Genomic DNA, 17579 nt, shown 5'->3' with positions numbered 1-17579 from the left:
CCACGTGGATGGAACAGAGAGATACCACTTGCCCTGAAGTTCTTGCATTCGCCTCACACACTTCCATATTTTTAAATATTTAATCTATGCAGCCTGGTTGCTATGGGAACCCTCATGTAGAAATCTGGACTTTGGGTTAATCAGAAGGATCCTTCCCATGGCTGGGCAGGAGCTGGGCTTCCCCGCCATGCAGAGCCAGCACCGTTCCCTTCAAAGGGGTTTGCTCTGCCCTGCCAGAGGGTATTTTAGTATCTGCCTCTAATACACTGCCACCTAAGCTTTGAGAAATCCTCTCCCTAGCACTCAGGTAATTCCTACTGGAAGTCCTGGGCTGCCCCAGAGTACTCATTGTGGAGAAAGCTCTTTTCCACAAGCAGTCTAGGAAATGTCTGTGCCACCTGGTCAGACACCACAGGACGCCTCTGGTTCCCACTGCACACGGTGCCAAGCAAAAGAACAGAGACCATGAGCAGCCTGCTGGGAGAAAAGGGCTCTGAATTCTCATGATGGACTGAAGACAATCGTTCCCTTGCTCATTTCATCACCTCTGTAAGAAGCAGGGGCTTGGTCTGAGGACACAGGTTATCAGCAGAGCTCAGCCTCTCCAATTTGGCCAATATGCACCAGTGTGTGAAAGGACAAGCCCACTTAGGAATTTAATAATCCTTTCACAGATCACCTTTTTGTCTTTATGTTCTGGTTTGTGGTGTGAGGTGCTCAGCGTGCTGCACAGCACAAGCAGCACAATGGCAATGAGATGCTTCCCTCAGCTTGGGCCCCTTCGAGCAGACTCCTGCTCCCACTTGACTCCCACAATTCATCCTCCAGCCGAGCTCCTGGGAACCACAGTCTGACCAAAGTACAGACTTCTCATCCCATACAGTTGTCCCAGTTACCCCCTGAAAGGTCCATCAGCCACAGGAGGTGTCCAAGAGTGGGAGATGCTGGTGGAAGCCCAGAACTGACCATGGCCACAGTGCCTGGGCACAGGGTTTCACAGAACAGAAACCAGTGGTACACAGTGCTTTACTGCTCGTGATGATCAGGATGGTCATCCTTATGGCCTCATCCAAAGCTTTTCATCTGTCATGGAGGACTTTACATTACTAACCTCTACGTGGGAGCAAACTGGTGGCTCTTGGTCTGCTTTCCTGGCCACTTTTCCCTTGTGTCACCCAGGGAAGACAAGGTGTGACCGGTCACCCCTATGCCCAACCCCTGACAGTGGTGAGGAGGAGAGGGGTGCCTCTGCACAACCAGCACTTCTTTCTCTTCCTTTTCATTTTTAGATGTCTCCTCCCACTCTTGTTTAAATATATCACCTAGATCCCTAATATTTGCCAGCTGGGGGTAGTAACACTGGCTCCCAAGGTGCCTGCGGCATTTACATGAAATTAGGCAATGGAAGAAAACCGTCTCAGCAATTACGTGAGAGATGATGGTGAGCCAAAAAGAAAAATGTATGCAAAAGGTGTGTTCTCCTGCCAACAAATTAGGGTTAAATTACAGAGCTCAAGAGCCTTCAAATAATTTAAACATTGTATTACAAATTTAGTTTCAATTAACGAATTAAATAGGAAAATGAGATTATTGCCTAGCAGCTACCATAGGAGGTAAACAGCAATGACCTTCTCTGCTGTCACCAAATTACTCAGTTAATAAAAAACCCAAATTAGACAATTTCCTTAGTGCTTGCCCTCTGCAGCCCTCCTCTGCCCCGAATCCGCCCAGGTGCTGGGGCCGGCCAGGTGGGTGGGTGCCCACAAGCCTCTCCCAGCTCCTCTGCAGCCCTGCCTGAGCTTGGCACAAGCTGTGGTTATTCTGTAACCTCAGTGCCTCCTGAGCAGGGCCCAGACCCGGGTGCTCAGCTCTGCTATGGCCTCTTTCCAGCCCCATGGGTGCAGGGACCGGGGCCAGGGCCCAGAGCATCCCCCAGCATGGGTGCTGTGAGCAGTGGGAGCAGGTCTGCCCTGCCACATCCCCTATGACAGTGTCTCAGCAAACAACTCGCTGCTGACTGCCCTTTTTTATTACTTTACAGCACAGTTTTTCCTCAAATTTTATGGCGTTTCATTAGAGCCGCCAGAAGGTGATACTGCCCCCTTTCCAGAAGTGAAATAAATTCAAGTTTTATCGCTTCTGGAAATGCTGGAACAGCTGTCAGGACATTTGATGGATTTTCTCAATTACAGGACTTGTGGAGCATTTTATACTTACATCCGCACCCAAGTCTAATATACTGTACTAGATGTTTGTTCCCCCCATTATCTCTTTGCATCTCCCTCCCTAATAATGGTCAACTTGTTACTTTTCCCTTAATTCCTTTTTTACTGTAACCTTTTTTTCTCCACAGTAATAACTGAGGTTTTCCTTCTTTACTTCCCATAACATGTAACTGCTCCATGCAAGCAGGCAGTGACCCCGCAGCTGGCGAGTGCCCCTGTGGCAGCTGAATCCAAGAGCACTTGCCCCCAGTCCCGGCAGCTTTTGGGCTGGATGTCATGGGGACAGACTGAGCAAGGGGGACTGACTCCTCTGTGCTGCCCTGTGCCTTCTGGGCACAATTCCCTTGGTAATAAAGCCCCTCTGTCTCCTCACTGATTTTGGAGCTTCCCAGTGCAGGCAACACTCCACACGCAGGGACCCATCGCCATTCCCATGTCTGGGCCAGGGAGCACAGGAGGAGGCCCAGAGCCATCTCCACCTCCTGAAGACATCCCTGACAGATGAATACTCATTTCCCAGTGCTCCCAAGGGAGTCCTTCTCATCTGGGCTGCTCCAGGGACTGTTTTCCAAGTGATCTATAAGAAATAATTTCTCAGGCTCTTCTCCACCCTGTCATGTACCTGACAGGCTGTATCAGCTCACACGCCACCGTGATCAGATCCCATACTGATGGAGACATTATCTCCTTGTTGCATCTTTCAGTGAGGATACCTCACCTAGGTCTAGGGATTGACGGAGATGTGGGGTTTTTTTTGTCAGGGTAAAATTATCTCAGCTTACCAATGAAATGTACAAGGATGCCAGGTTACACCTTTCCCTTCTTTCTGTCTGCGATCCAAAGTGGAGCGACAGCTCAAGGTCTACAGGTTCCTGAGGCAGTGAGCAGCACAGGAACGTCCCCTAGGAGCATCCTCACTCCAAAATGAGGAGAGTGTTGGAGGCAACAGAGCTAAACACTGTTGAAAAAGGCCACTACTGCTTTGTGTCACTTAAAATAAGCACTTTAAATCCATGCCTTCCTCCAAGGCACAAGGAGAGGAAATCTTGCAGAAACGAGGGCTCCAGCACTGCGTATACTCTGGAAGAAGTTGCAACAGTAAAAAAGCCCGTGTGTTTTGGGGTTTGCTTAATTTAACCCAAAACTTCATCTCTTTGAGAAGATGGGGGCAGACAGGGAGCAGGATGAGGTCTCCACTCGCTGTAGGAGCAGGAGTGAAACAGGGTTGAGATGAAGATGTAGCCCAGCCTAGAGGAGCACTTGTACCCTCTCATTGCCAAGATCAGGCATCACCTGAGTTCTCCACCTTCCCCCATCCCCTGCCATCCCACCCAAGAGAACTGACAGAGAAATATGAAAGAGTGGCTCCATGCAGAACACTGTAGATCTGCAGGAAATTTCCATAAGCCGAGGTGTGATCCCAGATTTATTCAAATTAGAACAATTAAGGCAATTAAAGGCAAAGAAGTGCTTGGGGAAGGGGGGAATCTACTACCAAACAGACTTGCTATTACAGTCCATCAAATTGACACAAAAAGATTAAAAAGCTGATTTACATTTTTAAAAAAAAGGAATAACAAAAAGACTAACATTCCCTAAAATGGATAATGCATCCTGCTGAGAAAATCACTCCACACATAAAAGAGAAGCAAAGGTGATTACATATAACAAAACTAATCTTCTCTATTGCTTTAATCACCTCAGACCATTTCACCTGCTTATTTGGAAACTGTTAACCCAAGGAAAAAATTATTGTGAGGACGTCCTCATTTCCAGAGCTATGCTCGAATGGGCTTGTTTTCCTAGACATCCATCCCCAGTGTCTTTAACAACAGCCATTGCTCCGCAAGATAAATGTTTGCCTAAGACTATTCTGTAGTTAATACATATATTCATGACTCAAGCATAATGCAGCAAGGAGAGAGGGTACCAGGAAGCCGTGAATGACCCACCAGGGTCATGGCAGGAGTCTGTCTGTCCTACTACTGCACAGCCAGCAGTAAATTTTGCCCAGATATTACAGGTGTGTAGTGTGGGGGCCTGGAGGATGGCCTGGGCACAGGGTGCACAACAGTAGCTTTGCATGTTTTCTTCCTAAAATCCTAACTGGCAAGGTCAGGACAGAGCTTACCTGGGGCTGTTCACAGAGCTAGTGACATGAGTGTCTGTGGGATGAGCAAGGTGAGGCATAATCACCTCTCCTTTCATGGGGTGCCTTCCACCCCAGCAGCTCCAGGACCTCCTTGCATGCCAAAATCATCGTTGCTGGGACCTGCAGCTGTCAGCAGCTCATCCTCACACCTGTCACAGCACAAGAGAGGGAGAGCCCTGCATGCGTGAGCAGGAAGAGAGGTTTTAGATTGGCAGCGTGGATTTACCGTGCCAGTGCTGTCAGCTGGGGTCAGTTTGGAGCAGCAGTGCTTGTGTGCCCCCATGGGCACACGTGTAGGGGTGTGGGGCACACAGCAGTGCCCAGGTGAGTGCAGGGCCCATGGTTGGCCCCTGCCCTGCACACCACACCGACACACAGCCTGCAAGCAGCTGTGGCACAGCTGGTGCTGACCTGGTAGCTGGGAGCCGGGGGCTCACTGCTGCTCTCCAGGGGGCAGGAAATTGCAGTGGCCAGCAGGGGCACAGGGGAAGAGGTGATGTTAAAGCAAATGGATTTCATACATTGGTGCTCTAGCCTCCAGTCGGGGTGAGCTGCAAAGAGCCCCAGCTTTCAGATGCATGTGGTGTATCAAAGGTGTTGCCTCTGCACTGGCAACAAGAACAGGAGTGCCTCAGCTGGCTGCAGGGACCTTAACACACTGTGTCCACAAAGGTGAATGTGTTGGCCCTCTGCTATATGTCCATGATTATCTTGAATTTAATTGTGTTTGATACTGGGATGCAGCACCTCTTGCTAAATCAGTGACGGCTCTTTCTTTGCCCAAGCAGCATCTTGTGATGATTTTACAGAGGGTTTATTGTTATATGTCACAGCTTTGATCCCACTGAAGCCCATGGAAACTCACCAACGTGGCAGGTTTTGTGTCAGAGCTCAGTGAGTAAATAAATACACAGAGGAGGCTCCCAGCAGCAGTGGCCTGGTGTGGCTCCGGGTGCCACTGCTGTCACTGGCAGCTCCATGCTGTGGCAGTAAATTCTTGCAGGTCTCCATAACTCACCCCAAACGCCTCATTCATTTTTCTTACAAATGCAGTTTTGCCATAATCTCCACATTCAGGGCTGGCATGAGTGATACGTGTTTTCCTGGGATGTCAGCGAGGACAGGTAAAAAAATTCTCTTTCCCAGTTTCTGCTTTAAAAATCAGTTCAGGCCAGACACACATGCACTGCCCTTTCAGGCACTCATTACCTCCAAAAGCCAGGATATTCAGAAGAGGAGAAGGCATCAAGCCTGGGTGCATGGAGGGAATGGGGGAACAGCAAACATCCTCCTCCCAGCCATAAATCACAGAAATTGAATTAAATCATGTCAAATTGAGGGACAAAAAGCCAGTTATAGATCCATTTTGCTATGCCAGCCGACATGGCTTCCATTTGTGACTCGTTGAGTGACATTACTTATCCTGAGTGCTCCTCTGACAATATAAGCTCTTAATGTGAAGACATCTGTAAAATTACAGTAAAATGAATGAAACCCAGAAAATTATGTAAAGTTTACAGGATTGCTAATTTTTTTCTTTTTTTCTTTTCTTTTTTTCCCCCTTCCTTTTTTGAGGCCTCCTCTCAATTTCTGCCTTCTAAATGAGGATTTGGGCAATGCATCAGCTGACAGTGCCTGCCTGGAGCAATGGGCTCTTCTGCTTTTGATGCATCTGAGCAACTTGAAACTAATACCAGCATGCACTGTACAGTGAATAGACCTTCATGTTGATGAGGCAAATCCTGCAGCACTTAAAAGCAATCTGTGCTGAAGTGTCCCATGTATCTTCGTCTTCAAAGTGCAACACACTTATGAAAATTGCAGATGCTGCGGTGCTATTTGTCTGGAAGGAGACATTACAGGTGACATATGAACCTGATTTCTCAAACAGATGAGGTCTGTGAGAGGATTAAGGAAACATCAATAAATTAAGATGTAGAATAAAGTTCCTGCTGTTTTCCTTGGCCTCTCTCTTGTTGGCTTGACAGTCAAGCACTCATGACTGCAAACTTGGCAGAGCACCAGGCATCCCTCCTTTGCCTACTGCTAGAATATAAGCAGATCTTATGCTGTGATTGCCCCTTGGCAGAGAAGGCAAAGCCCCAATCCCCAGGACCCTTGGCAGTGCCCCCTCCCCAGCCACCTGCCCCCAGCCCCTCGGCCAGCAGCCCTGTGGGTATGCAAGGCATCCAGCACGCACATGCAGATTTGCCTTGAATTTTTTTTCTTCTTTTTCTAGCTGTGCACTGCAAACCCACGTGGTGCTCTGCAGTGACCCCAGGAACAATGTCATTAAACCCATATCACAGCCCCATTTGCAGCAGCTCTGCGCCGTGCTTCCCAAGGAGACAAAATACAGGAAGAGAAACCAAATTCCTGCTGCCATCTTCAGCTCTGCCCTGATAATGCATTGCAGCAGGGCTGTGCCGGGGCAGCACACTGGGTAACCCACAGCCCCCCAAACTCCCACAGGCAGACAGACCCCTGTCCTGGCTGCTCATGGGAAGAGCACTTGGTGCTGTCAGGAGTGGGTGCTGGCTGCACTGGATGGACACCACCCCAAAATCAACACTCCATAGGTAAATCATCTGAAATCCCCAGAAGTGTGTCTTTCATAAAGCATTCACAGCAACAGAGCAAGGCATCAAAATATTTTGCTTTTTCTTCAAAACAGAATTTTTTGCTGTTGCATTGGATAGAAATGGAATTTTTTAGAAAGGGTGAAATAACTCCATGAGAGTCTGTACCAGCTAAACAATCTAGAGTGATCTGAGCTACATCTTTCTCCTGACTTGGTTAGAAATTGTGTGACTCCCCAGACTGCATGGGAAAAACCCACCCAGTGAGAAATTACTGTTTTCTTTATGACCACAAATCCAGGTGGAGAAGGTCAAAGATAGGAAGGCAGATAAAGGGAACAGATATGACCTGGTCTGACCAAGGTTACAGCAGATGCCTTCACCAGCACCCATATTCAGTTGAAGCAGCTGGCCAGTGTTATCCCCTTGGACAGGACTGTCCACACAAGGAATTAGGAAGGACCAAGGGGTGAAGGAGCTTGGCTCTGTCTTCCCAACTGCAATGGGAGCAGGGCAGCAGAATGCAGGCCCCAGAGAGCAGTCTGGGAACATGCAGGCTGCACTAGCAGCATGACTCCCACGCTGAAGACGGCTGCCAGCCATTCTCCTTTTTGTCAGCACAGTCTGCTTCATGGGAAGAAGGGAAATCTCCAAACCTGGGACATAAAAAAGGCATCAAGCAAAGACACAGAAGTCTTTCCATTTGTTTCATTGCAGATAAGGGGTGGCAGCTACCACTCTGAGATCAAGTCTTTCACTGCTGAAGACCTCCAGCTGAAACATCACCAGTCATTTACAACCTGCCATTAAACATATATGGTCATTATAGCTCCTTTCTCTGCTATTTGCAGCCTCAGGACTTTTTGCTCAGGCTGCACATAAGTTCTTGCTCAGAAAGATTTAAAAGGAGAAAAAAAAATAACAATCTTGATCTCCCAGAAGCTGTCTCAGGCTGGGTAGAAAAATCATGCTGTTGTCCCAGCAGGGTGGCACACTCAAAGAGAATTATCAGAGTAACTCAAAGTACACATATAGCTTCTCATGGTGCTGTTCCAAACCCCAGATACTTATGTCATCCTACATACTTCTGGGCATGGCACTCCAATATTTCTTGCATTAAGGCCATCTTAAACAGGACCCCAAGAGTTTGATTTTACTTGCAGGTAGTCACAGGAAAATCTAATGATTAACCAAACCTTTTTCCACAGCAGTTTTTCTTCCCTGTAGCAGTAACACCTGTGTCTCTGTAGCTATTAAATGTGTAATCCCAGAGGCACTACCAGACTTTGCTGATGGGCTCAGCTTTGGCCAGAGGCACGTCCATCATGGAACCAACTGGTATTGTCTCCATCAGACACAAGGGAAGCTTCGGGCAGCTTCTCAGAGAAGCCACCCTTGTAGCTCCCCACTACCAAGACTTTGCCACACAAACCCAGTCTTCCATCCCAAAAGCAAGATCAGATCTGCAGGGAAAGGCGATATCCTCTGTTAGACCCTCTGCTGTGGCAAAAGCTGATGGAGGAGTTTTGGAACCACTGGAATCCCACAGACCACTCAGCAGCCACCCCTGCACAGCAGCTTCACCAAGGCCTTCACAGGAGGAAGACTTCACCAAAATATGCCCAGATATTCAGATCAGAAAAACCACCTCTTCCTACAAACCTTCCATCACCTGAGATACCTCCCCACAGAGATGACATGCGAGAAATGATGGGAAAAGGAATGATCAAAGAATGGTGTTATCAGGATTTTTGGCAGCTTGCTATCATTCCAAATGTAGGCATGGCAGGTACTGCTCTTGAGCACTGATGGGCCCATGGCTGCACAGCAGTCCATGCTAAGGGAGATGTCCTTAACAAGCAGGAGTCCTGCACAAAGAAATCAGTGCTGGGAAAAACCAGACTTCCTCCCCAGAGGTGTCTGACCTGGGGTAGTTCATGTGAGCATGCCTAACAGAGCAGACACCATCACCCAAATTTTAACTTGTTTAAGTAACTGGCACCCAGCCCACTGCTCTCTGCAATAAAGCCAGCCCCAGGTTATCTGGCCTGTGCAGCTGTTCAACCTGAGGGTATTCCTCATGGACTGTGGTTGGCACTCTCTGATGGAGCTTTGGCATTGTGCTTACAGAAACAGCTTGTTTCTGTTCACTAGGAGTCAGTGCTCTAGTTTGATGCTTTCTCTTGCATTTTCAGGTTCCCATGGCTCCCACATTCTGCCTTGCTGAGATGTTTATGTCAGCCAACTCATGGAAATTTGGCACTGAAATGGTGCAGAGTTGCATTGTTTTCTCATTCTACAGTTCATGATCCCTCCCATTCCTCTCAAATTAGTTACAATGAGGGTGGCCAAGCCTCAAAGACAAAAGCATCTCTGGGATGTTTATCCCACCTTCTTCTTGGACATGTAGTTGATGTAGCCATGACCAAAGTGACAGTGACACAAGCCCAGAGAATGAGAGGAGGGTGAAATTCAGAGCTTAGAAACACAAAAACTGCTGTAACTCAGGGCAGGCCTCATGTCCACCATGGGAATCAGTGGTGGGAGACGTCAGGAGTAATATCTGACCTGACTACAGCTTTGCAAACTACAAAGCTCTTACTGCTTACAGAACTCAAGACTCATCCAGATGAGGTTCAGCAGAAACTCCAAACTGAGGCAAGAAACCTGGATAGGTAGTGTCCAATTTGTTCCTCCTCTGCTAAAAGCATCCATGAATTAAAACAAACTAGTTCTTTAAATTGGTTTTACTTGTGTACTTATGTTCCCAAAAGAGCTAAATGTATTTGGCAGATTGGGACAGGTATGATGGGCACAGGGCTAGAGATCACCTATGCCCCAGAGCTAAATAAAAGTGAGGAAATATTCTCTGCTAAGGAACATCAGCTCTCCTTGTGCTGCATCCAGATACAGCAGCATCCTTCCCACTGTTCTTCTTACTCTCTTCTTACTGACAGAAATGGGCAGGAAAGTTCCTCTCCCAGAATGACTTACTCTCCATTCAGAGCAGAATCTTTCCAAGGTGAAGCTATTCAAATTAAACCACAAATCTTCTCATCTAGAGATAACACTGCTGCCTTCCCAAACCTGTTCTCATTTTCTTTTGCCATTTTGACACCATTAGCCTTCCACAAGCACTAGCACACACAGAGATAATTCTGTTAATTTTATCGTGCTTGGAAAGGCACAGAACAGCCTAAACTCAGCCAAATGCTTGGCTCTGCCTTTTCCCCACTGTATTATATCCTTTTGTATATAGCTCTGCATGGCAACTCATTTATATCAAACCTTACCAGTTAAGGGAGGAGGAAAGGGGGGCAATCAATAGATATCTTGCCAAGGGGATCTGCAGTCAGTAGCCTCCACTTTTCCTGCAGGCAGAGCCAGCTCCCACTCGCTGCTCCCCAGCCAGGCTGGTGCTGTGAATCCCATGGCTCCACACCCACAGCTGGGCAGCAGGTACAGCCCATGGCTGGACACCCATGGAGCACCTCACAGCCAACCATTGGTTGTGGCTGAGGGCTTGGAAACACAAAACCTTTGTACCCTTGGGGTTTGGGGGAACTGCAGAATGGGAAGGAAACAAGCATTTCTACAGCTGTATGATATGAGCAGGGGCTGTCAAAAAAAAAAAAAAAAAAAAAGGATGCTTTGCATATAAATTGAGGCGAGGAGCTGCTTTTCAGGTGCTGGTTTCTGGTGCAGATTTTCACGAAGACATCCCAGGGCTGTTTCCCCAGCTCTCTCTGGGGCTGCTGGGGAGCAGCAGACAAGGCAGGTGCAGCACCAGGAGCCCTGGGCAGAGCTGGAAATGCTGCTGAGTGTGCTCCCAGCAGTGGCATGTGAGGGTCACTTCAGTGGGACTGAGGGTCATCATCTCAAAGAGGGGACACCAGGGCAGACAGGGTCCTTGGGGGGGCTAGAGGCCACTTCCCAGCACAGCCCTCACCTATGGCCCAGGGAGATCACCCCCAGAGGGACAGGCAGAGGGAGAAAGCAAACATTTGTACCCCAATTAACTGACTAAGATTTTCTAAATTAGTATATTCCTCTCTACACAGTTTTTGCTTCAAGCACAGAGTAGAAAAAAATCGATTTGCTTCTCTCAGCCCAATTCCCTTTTGTCTAATAGGGCTGTTGTAAATGCCAATTTTACTGTCATTTACACTGTGCCCATCTGAGCTATTTTATCAATAGTTAAATAAGAATACTTTAAAGTAATGTGATTTTTTATTTGAATTCCAATTTATGTTCAGATGCTTTGACACAAATCTAGTAAGAAAGGCACACTATTTTCATAGAACAAATTAAATTGTATGTTATATAGCCACACAAGTAAATATGTTATATCATTGGATAAATAAATACTTGTGATTAGATACAGTATCTCATTCTTACCTACACATAATAGCGAGGCTAATGGAAGTATTGTACAAATCACTGTGCTTTAATAGTTAGCAGTCCATAAAAATCAACCTGAAAGACAATAGGCAAGAATAAGCACACACACACAAAAAGGCTAAACCCAGTTATCTGGACCAAGACTTCCTGCTTGCCTGTTTCTGATTCAAAGCAGCTTAGACTCATTTTCACTTAAGCCAGTGCCTCTGGGCAGAGAGGTCGAAGGGAAGCGTAATTAGTTCTGCAGAAGATGTGGGAGGTGGATGAAAGGTGATGATGGACCCTGCTGGTGGGATGGATGATGGGGATGGACAATGGTGATGGGCTGCCAGAAACAGGGCAGAGTTAAAGCTGCAGAGCCAGAATCAGTATCTGGACCATCCAATAGCCCAAACTGCCCATTTGCAGGGAGTTTGGGGAGAGCATTGATCTTGGTCCATGTTGTCAGACAATGCTTTCCTTCTGACTGTGGAAGAGAAAATCAGTTCTTTTTAAGCTGATAAACACACCCCAGCTGGGACCCAATTTGTTGTTTGGATATTACAGGCTGAGAGACAGACTGGAGTCCTGGCATGTTTTAAAGAAATTGTGGCTCTCTCGTCAGCTAAATTAGTAATAGATAGCACACGCCTGTTATGGAAACCAAAGAGGGCTAATGGTAATCATTTTCTTCCACCACCCTCTTTTTTGCCTGCATTTTGTTTCAGATCAACCTGCACCATTTTTTAAATGTTTCCACTATATTTTTCCTTTTTAAGCAACCTCTCCCTCCTTTCCCTAAATCCTGCAACCTGAGTTTATACTAATTGGACATGCTAAGAAATGGAAGTGCTGAATGTACATGGAATTTTGTTTAACAAAGACTGTGTGATAGTGATACTGAAACCAAACACTACACACCAGCTCTTCTCTTTCTTCCAGAACCACAATTATTCACCAAATTAGTGTTTGCTAGCTTCTTGAGGGGTAAGAATTAGTTTTTTCAAATTGTGCAGTCTAAGTAATATTTTCTATATGGTAGGAACAGGCTCAAAACCAGCAGGCTGTGCAGATAGAAATGGGGTATTTAACATCAGAATGATATAGAATATACCAGTCTCAACATCCATCTCTGATTTAAAATGTAGGCACTTAGGGCCAAAGCTGAGGGCATTTCCAGGAATTATTCCCTACTTTCCCCTTCTCTTCCCTTTTCACCCTGACAGAATTTACTGTGTTTGGTTTGGTTTCTCATTTTGGCTTTCACTTCCACTGTGTCTCATCCAGCAGCTTTTTCCTCTATGTGCAGCAGATGAAATCCCATTTTTCTTTGAAAGGAAAAGCTCCCCATCTCCAACTGGTGTGTTACTGAGAAGTCTCAACTCCTTCTCCCTCGTGTGTAGGGCCAATGTGGCCACATGACAGCAATTGCTTCATGGCATGCAGGGTCCCAGGTACACTGCAGTGCCAAGTCAGTAACCCATTCACATTATATTTGCCATGCCTGGTACCTTATTGAATGCTAATTATACCAACCATAGCTTTTTCTAGCTCTTGAAGCATCAGAGAGTTTTTGAGCATACTCAAGCCCACAAGCCATGAAGTATGTGATAAAAGGGCTAAATACACAAGAAAACAGTCACTATTGTTTGGAGAGGTACCAGGTATTTACAGCATGTCTAAGCCTCTCTCTGGTCACCAATTCATTGCAGTTCTCCCTTCTGTGTGACAATCTGTCACAGGAAAACATAAGATGCTCTTTAAAGCTTATGTGACCTTTAGAGGTTCAGCCCAAAGCAGTTTTGCTGACATCTGGCGCACGAGGGACTTGCCATAAGATGGGATAACAACAACAACAACAACAACCGTGGTTCTGCAGGGCCAGCATCTGTCGATCCTAAGGCAGGGAAAGCAGCACAGAAGAGGGAGGCCAACAGGCTGCATCTGAGCTGGCCCTGCAGTGCTGAGCCTAAGTCACACCTTTGCTAAGTCAGAGGGGACAGAGATACAGGCAAAGGAGGCAGCCTGGTGACAAGGGGCTTTAATGAGAACACACATCATCATTTATCTTTGGATAAGGAGAGGGGGTCCTCAGAAGCCTGGGTTACATAAGCTAGCATGTCTCTGCAATGAGAAGACATTGTGTGAAGAATCTGGTCTAAATTCTCAGAACAAAGTAACCAAAATGAGAAATCGTTAAACAAGCCTCAAGCGAAGTGAGAGGAAATTCAACTTAATGAGGAAGACAGAGAAAAGTAAGCTATAATGGGAAGAAAATATTCAGGTGGCATTTTTCATGGATTGAAGGGAGAGCCTAGACTTTTTCCTAGTCTGCATGGAGTTCAGACAGTGGGTTGGGCTGGGCTTTCTGCAGTGGGCTCAAAAAGCCAGATTTATTTTTCTGGCTACCCTTACAAAACACAGCACACTGTCAAAGTGTCAAAAAACTGCTTGTGCTTATCTGTTCCCACACTCCTGCCCTTGAAAGATCGCCTCTGCTTCTGGGAGAGGTGATATTTGATAATTCAGAAATGGGCTGTTATTTAGCACAGAATGTAACCAAAGCACTCAGAGCTCCCTAAGTAATGGCTGTGCTGGCCAGAGCAGGCAAACCCTGCTGCAGCAGCCTGAGAGCTGGGCAGGTCCTCTGCTCCACACAAGGAGACGTGGTGGGGAACAGCTGAATCCCCCAGTCAGGGCAGAGGATTTCCCCTCCCCGGCTGCTCCATCAGTGGAAGAGACGTGATGCTGCTCCAGCAGGATGGTGAAGCAGTGGGACTCCATATTTCAAACAGCAGAGGTTAAGCAAAGTGACCAATTTCCTTGGGCTAATTGAGCATGCAATCTGCCTGCTTGTAAAGCCTGTATTTGGCTAGGAAGATTTATTACTATTAGTAATGATGAATGTCCGAGAGCAGTAAGGGCAGGCCTGAGCTGCAGATCGTTAACTTTAAGTGGTATGATGTTGAAAAACCATTTCTATTATCAGTTACTTTGTTCTGAGCTAACTGTGAATTTAGACCTAGTTCTGTAATAAAGTGCTCAGGGAGTCCAGTGAATCTTGTTCTCTGTGGCAGATACTAAACCTGTAGGGTTTTGTCCATATCCTGATGAGTAAGCAGTTCTAGCTCATCCTGAGAGGCTGTGAAATGATAGAAGACTGCTCTGTATGAGAGTTTGGAGTTAAGCCTCCATCTATCTCAGAAGCAGAGGCCAAAATGGAGGACTGGCATGCCTTTGTCATTGGATTTCAGAATAACACTTCTTTATTATCTTCATCGTCCTCAGAAAGTCAGCACCAGTTCAGAGCTTTGTGCTTCTGAATGGCCATGTCCATCACAGAGGTGTCTTACATCTGCTTTAAAATTAGTTGGTCAGTTTGTATAGGCTGGAAATCACAATGCAATACTCTGTACAGTGAAACGTGCTGGATGCTTTACTGTCTAATGTAATATCTGCCACCCTCCACATTTCATTTTTTGCAAATACTCTCCATTTCCTTGGGTGAATATCCATTAGTGTATGCAGCTGCAAAGCCCCAGAGCACACCTTGCCTTCTCTGCCTTCTTTCCTCCCCAGCACTACTTGTGCTTAATGTCATATTTGTACAAAACACTCTCTGTTTCTGCACTGGCAGAGCACAGTGGTCCTCTAGAAGTTGTCAGTGAGTGCTTGATACCAAAAGATTATTTTGTTATAAATCACTCTCAAAGATCCCCGTGGCCTCCAAAAAATACTTGTGTGTTGCTGTCTTTACAGCTGTATGTAGACTAAAACCAGATGTGCTTCTGTGTTTCCACAGTAATTATTGTCTTTCATGCTGCCAGTGCAGCAGCACTGACTGCTCCAGACGACATCATGTGCAGTGTGACTCTGGCACACCAGAGAGCCAAGCACAAGCCTTTCTTGAGCTCCGTGTCACTCCTTAGCCTCTGTGGACCCTGGGCCATGGGCCATCAATTGTAATGCTGCGTGCAAGGAGTCTGCTGCCCAGGGTAACCAACCTGGAAGCTGAAAACTAATGAATTTGCCTCTGAGGCTTAATTGTAAGAAAAGTAATTAATCTTGCTGGGTTTCACTCATCGTCGAGCAAACTTTTGCTGATGAAGAAGAAAACTGCTGAGCGTTCCAATTCACTCTCCAAGTCAGCCTCTCCCTGCTGGACTCCGTAGGTAATTGGCACATCGTTCCTATCCTATTTTCTACACATTCCCCAAGAGGCATCCGTGAAAGGAAGGTGTCAATGTCAGTGAGATAGGGGGTTTTGCAACTCAGACTTTTGTTCCGTCTCCCAAAGAAGTTCCAAGTTGGCTTAGTGCCCCGATTTTGCTCAGAAGGGAATGAGGAATGTGCTAAACAGCTGTGAGAAGGTTCCACAGCAGCTGTGTGTGAGATCACATAGCCCTGCCACCGAGCCAGTATGAAGTAAGCATGAATCCAGCTCACATCCATCCATGGTTTAAGCCTCTGTGACGGTGCAAGAGATGGAGATACACAACACTGGGTGTAATCTTAACACCCTTCAGGCACCTGGCCTATCGGAGGCATTTGTTTTAGTTTGACATCAATTGCTCTCTCGAGCTGTTATATGGGGAGCCTACACTGTCTGGCAGAGACATAGCCACTGCTCAAGATGCCCTGTGCAAACTCATCAGTGGGCTGGCAGACTCTCAGAAAAGTGCTGAGGAGCTGCCAGGGGGGCTGTGAGAGCAGGACTGGCAGAGTCAGCAGGGTGCCATCGGCCCCAAAGGGGCAGCAGGATCAGGGGCACGCATGGAGCTGTGCAGCTGCATAAAGGCAGCCCTGCCTGGTCTGGAGAAACACCAGTGGCACTCCCATCACTCAGGCTGGGAGTGTTGCCCAGGTTTCTGATGGGAGCCTTATGCTGAGATCTGGTTATTACACTTTATTTGCCTTCCAAGGACCAGAATTTATTCACTTAAATTCTGATTGCTGTGATTCTTTAGGCTTGCTGCACAGGGGCAAGAAATTAAGTTTCTGGGAAACATGTATGGGTGGTAAATGCGTGATTTTTGTCACTCGTGTGAGCAAAGAAAGCTGATAAAATACAAACATTAACATAAAGGGCAAAGAGAAGGATGAGAAAACAGCTAAAGAAATCCATGAGTCAAACAAGAGACACTCAGATGGCTATATTTGTTCTGCTCATAATAAATATTTTCTCACACAAAGGACTTTATTAATAAAAGGAGCACAAAGGCTGAATCCTTTACTTTGATCTTGGAATCAATTCTGGAAATGCAGAAGTTCTAGCAAAATGTAAAAATGTTCATGTTTGAGACTAATTAAAACATATTTTTAATTATCTAGTTTAATTTACATCTGTATATGATAACAAAATGCAGAGAGGATACTTTATTAAACACACATTAAAATATTAAACTGAGCAATGGGGCTAGAGTTCAAATGTCAAAACACTCAAAAAGAGCCCTCTACCTCAGTATCCTGTGAAATGAGAAGGATGTGATGGTAAGACAAGCCTTTTTCACCTCTAATGGTGATTCGGAGGGAGAAGCATTTCCATTCACCGCCAATGAATGGACCAAATCAAGAACATTGAGTTTAGATTTCTTGCTTGTCTCAAAAGCTTTAAGTGGAAGAAACATTCTGCTCCCAAAAGGAGTTGTAAAAGACCTATTTAGTGTATGGAGATTTTCACATCCTAGCAGACTCTAAAAAGGAAAAATAATTTCCAAAAGTTATGTCAGCCATACACTGCAGACAGGAATGGGTATGAGCCAAAGGCACAGCAGAGGTCTACAACAGCTGGAGCAAAAACTGATGGCAGCCAGGGCAATGCTGCCCTGAAACCTTGGAGCTCCTGTCTGCAGGCAGGGCAGAGGGAAAAAGTGCAGCACAAACAGAAAATGACCTGTGGCCCAAGCCATAGCACGCGTTGGCAATGAAACAATGTTTTAGCTGTTTAACCTGAGATGCCTTTTTTTGTTTTTAAATATCAATGGTTTGTTTTAGAATAACTGTAATCAACAAAATCTAAGGCAAAGTACAGCTGTTATTGCTCCTTGCACCATCTCTTGTAATTTTGGGGGGAATTAGACGAAACTCAGCAAAGTAAAATCAGTTCAACCTTTTAGAGAAAATGAAACTGGAGACGAGCTGAACTAAATGGCACAGCAATGCCATGTCATACAGTGCACCTGGCAGCAGTGTCGTGCTGGGCCAGCTGCAAAAATGAACCGGCTTTGGAGCTTCAAATCTTGT

Source organism: Agelaius tricolor, unplaced genomic scaffold (assembly GCF_023055355.1).
Source record: "Agelaius tricolor isolate 1412-34295 unplaced genomic scaffold, bAgeTri1.0.p SCAF_10, whole genome shotgun sequence".
Lineage (NCBI taxonomy): Eukaryota > Metazoa > Chordata > Aves > Passeriformes > Icteridae > Agelaius > Agelaius tricolor.
The sequence above is the reverse complement of the archived record's forward strand: the minus strand, read 5'-3'. Positions refer to the sequence as shown.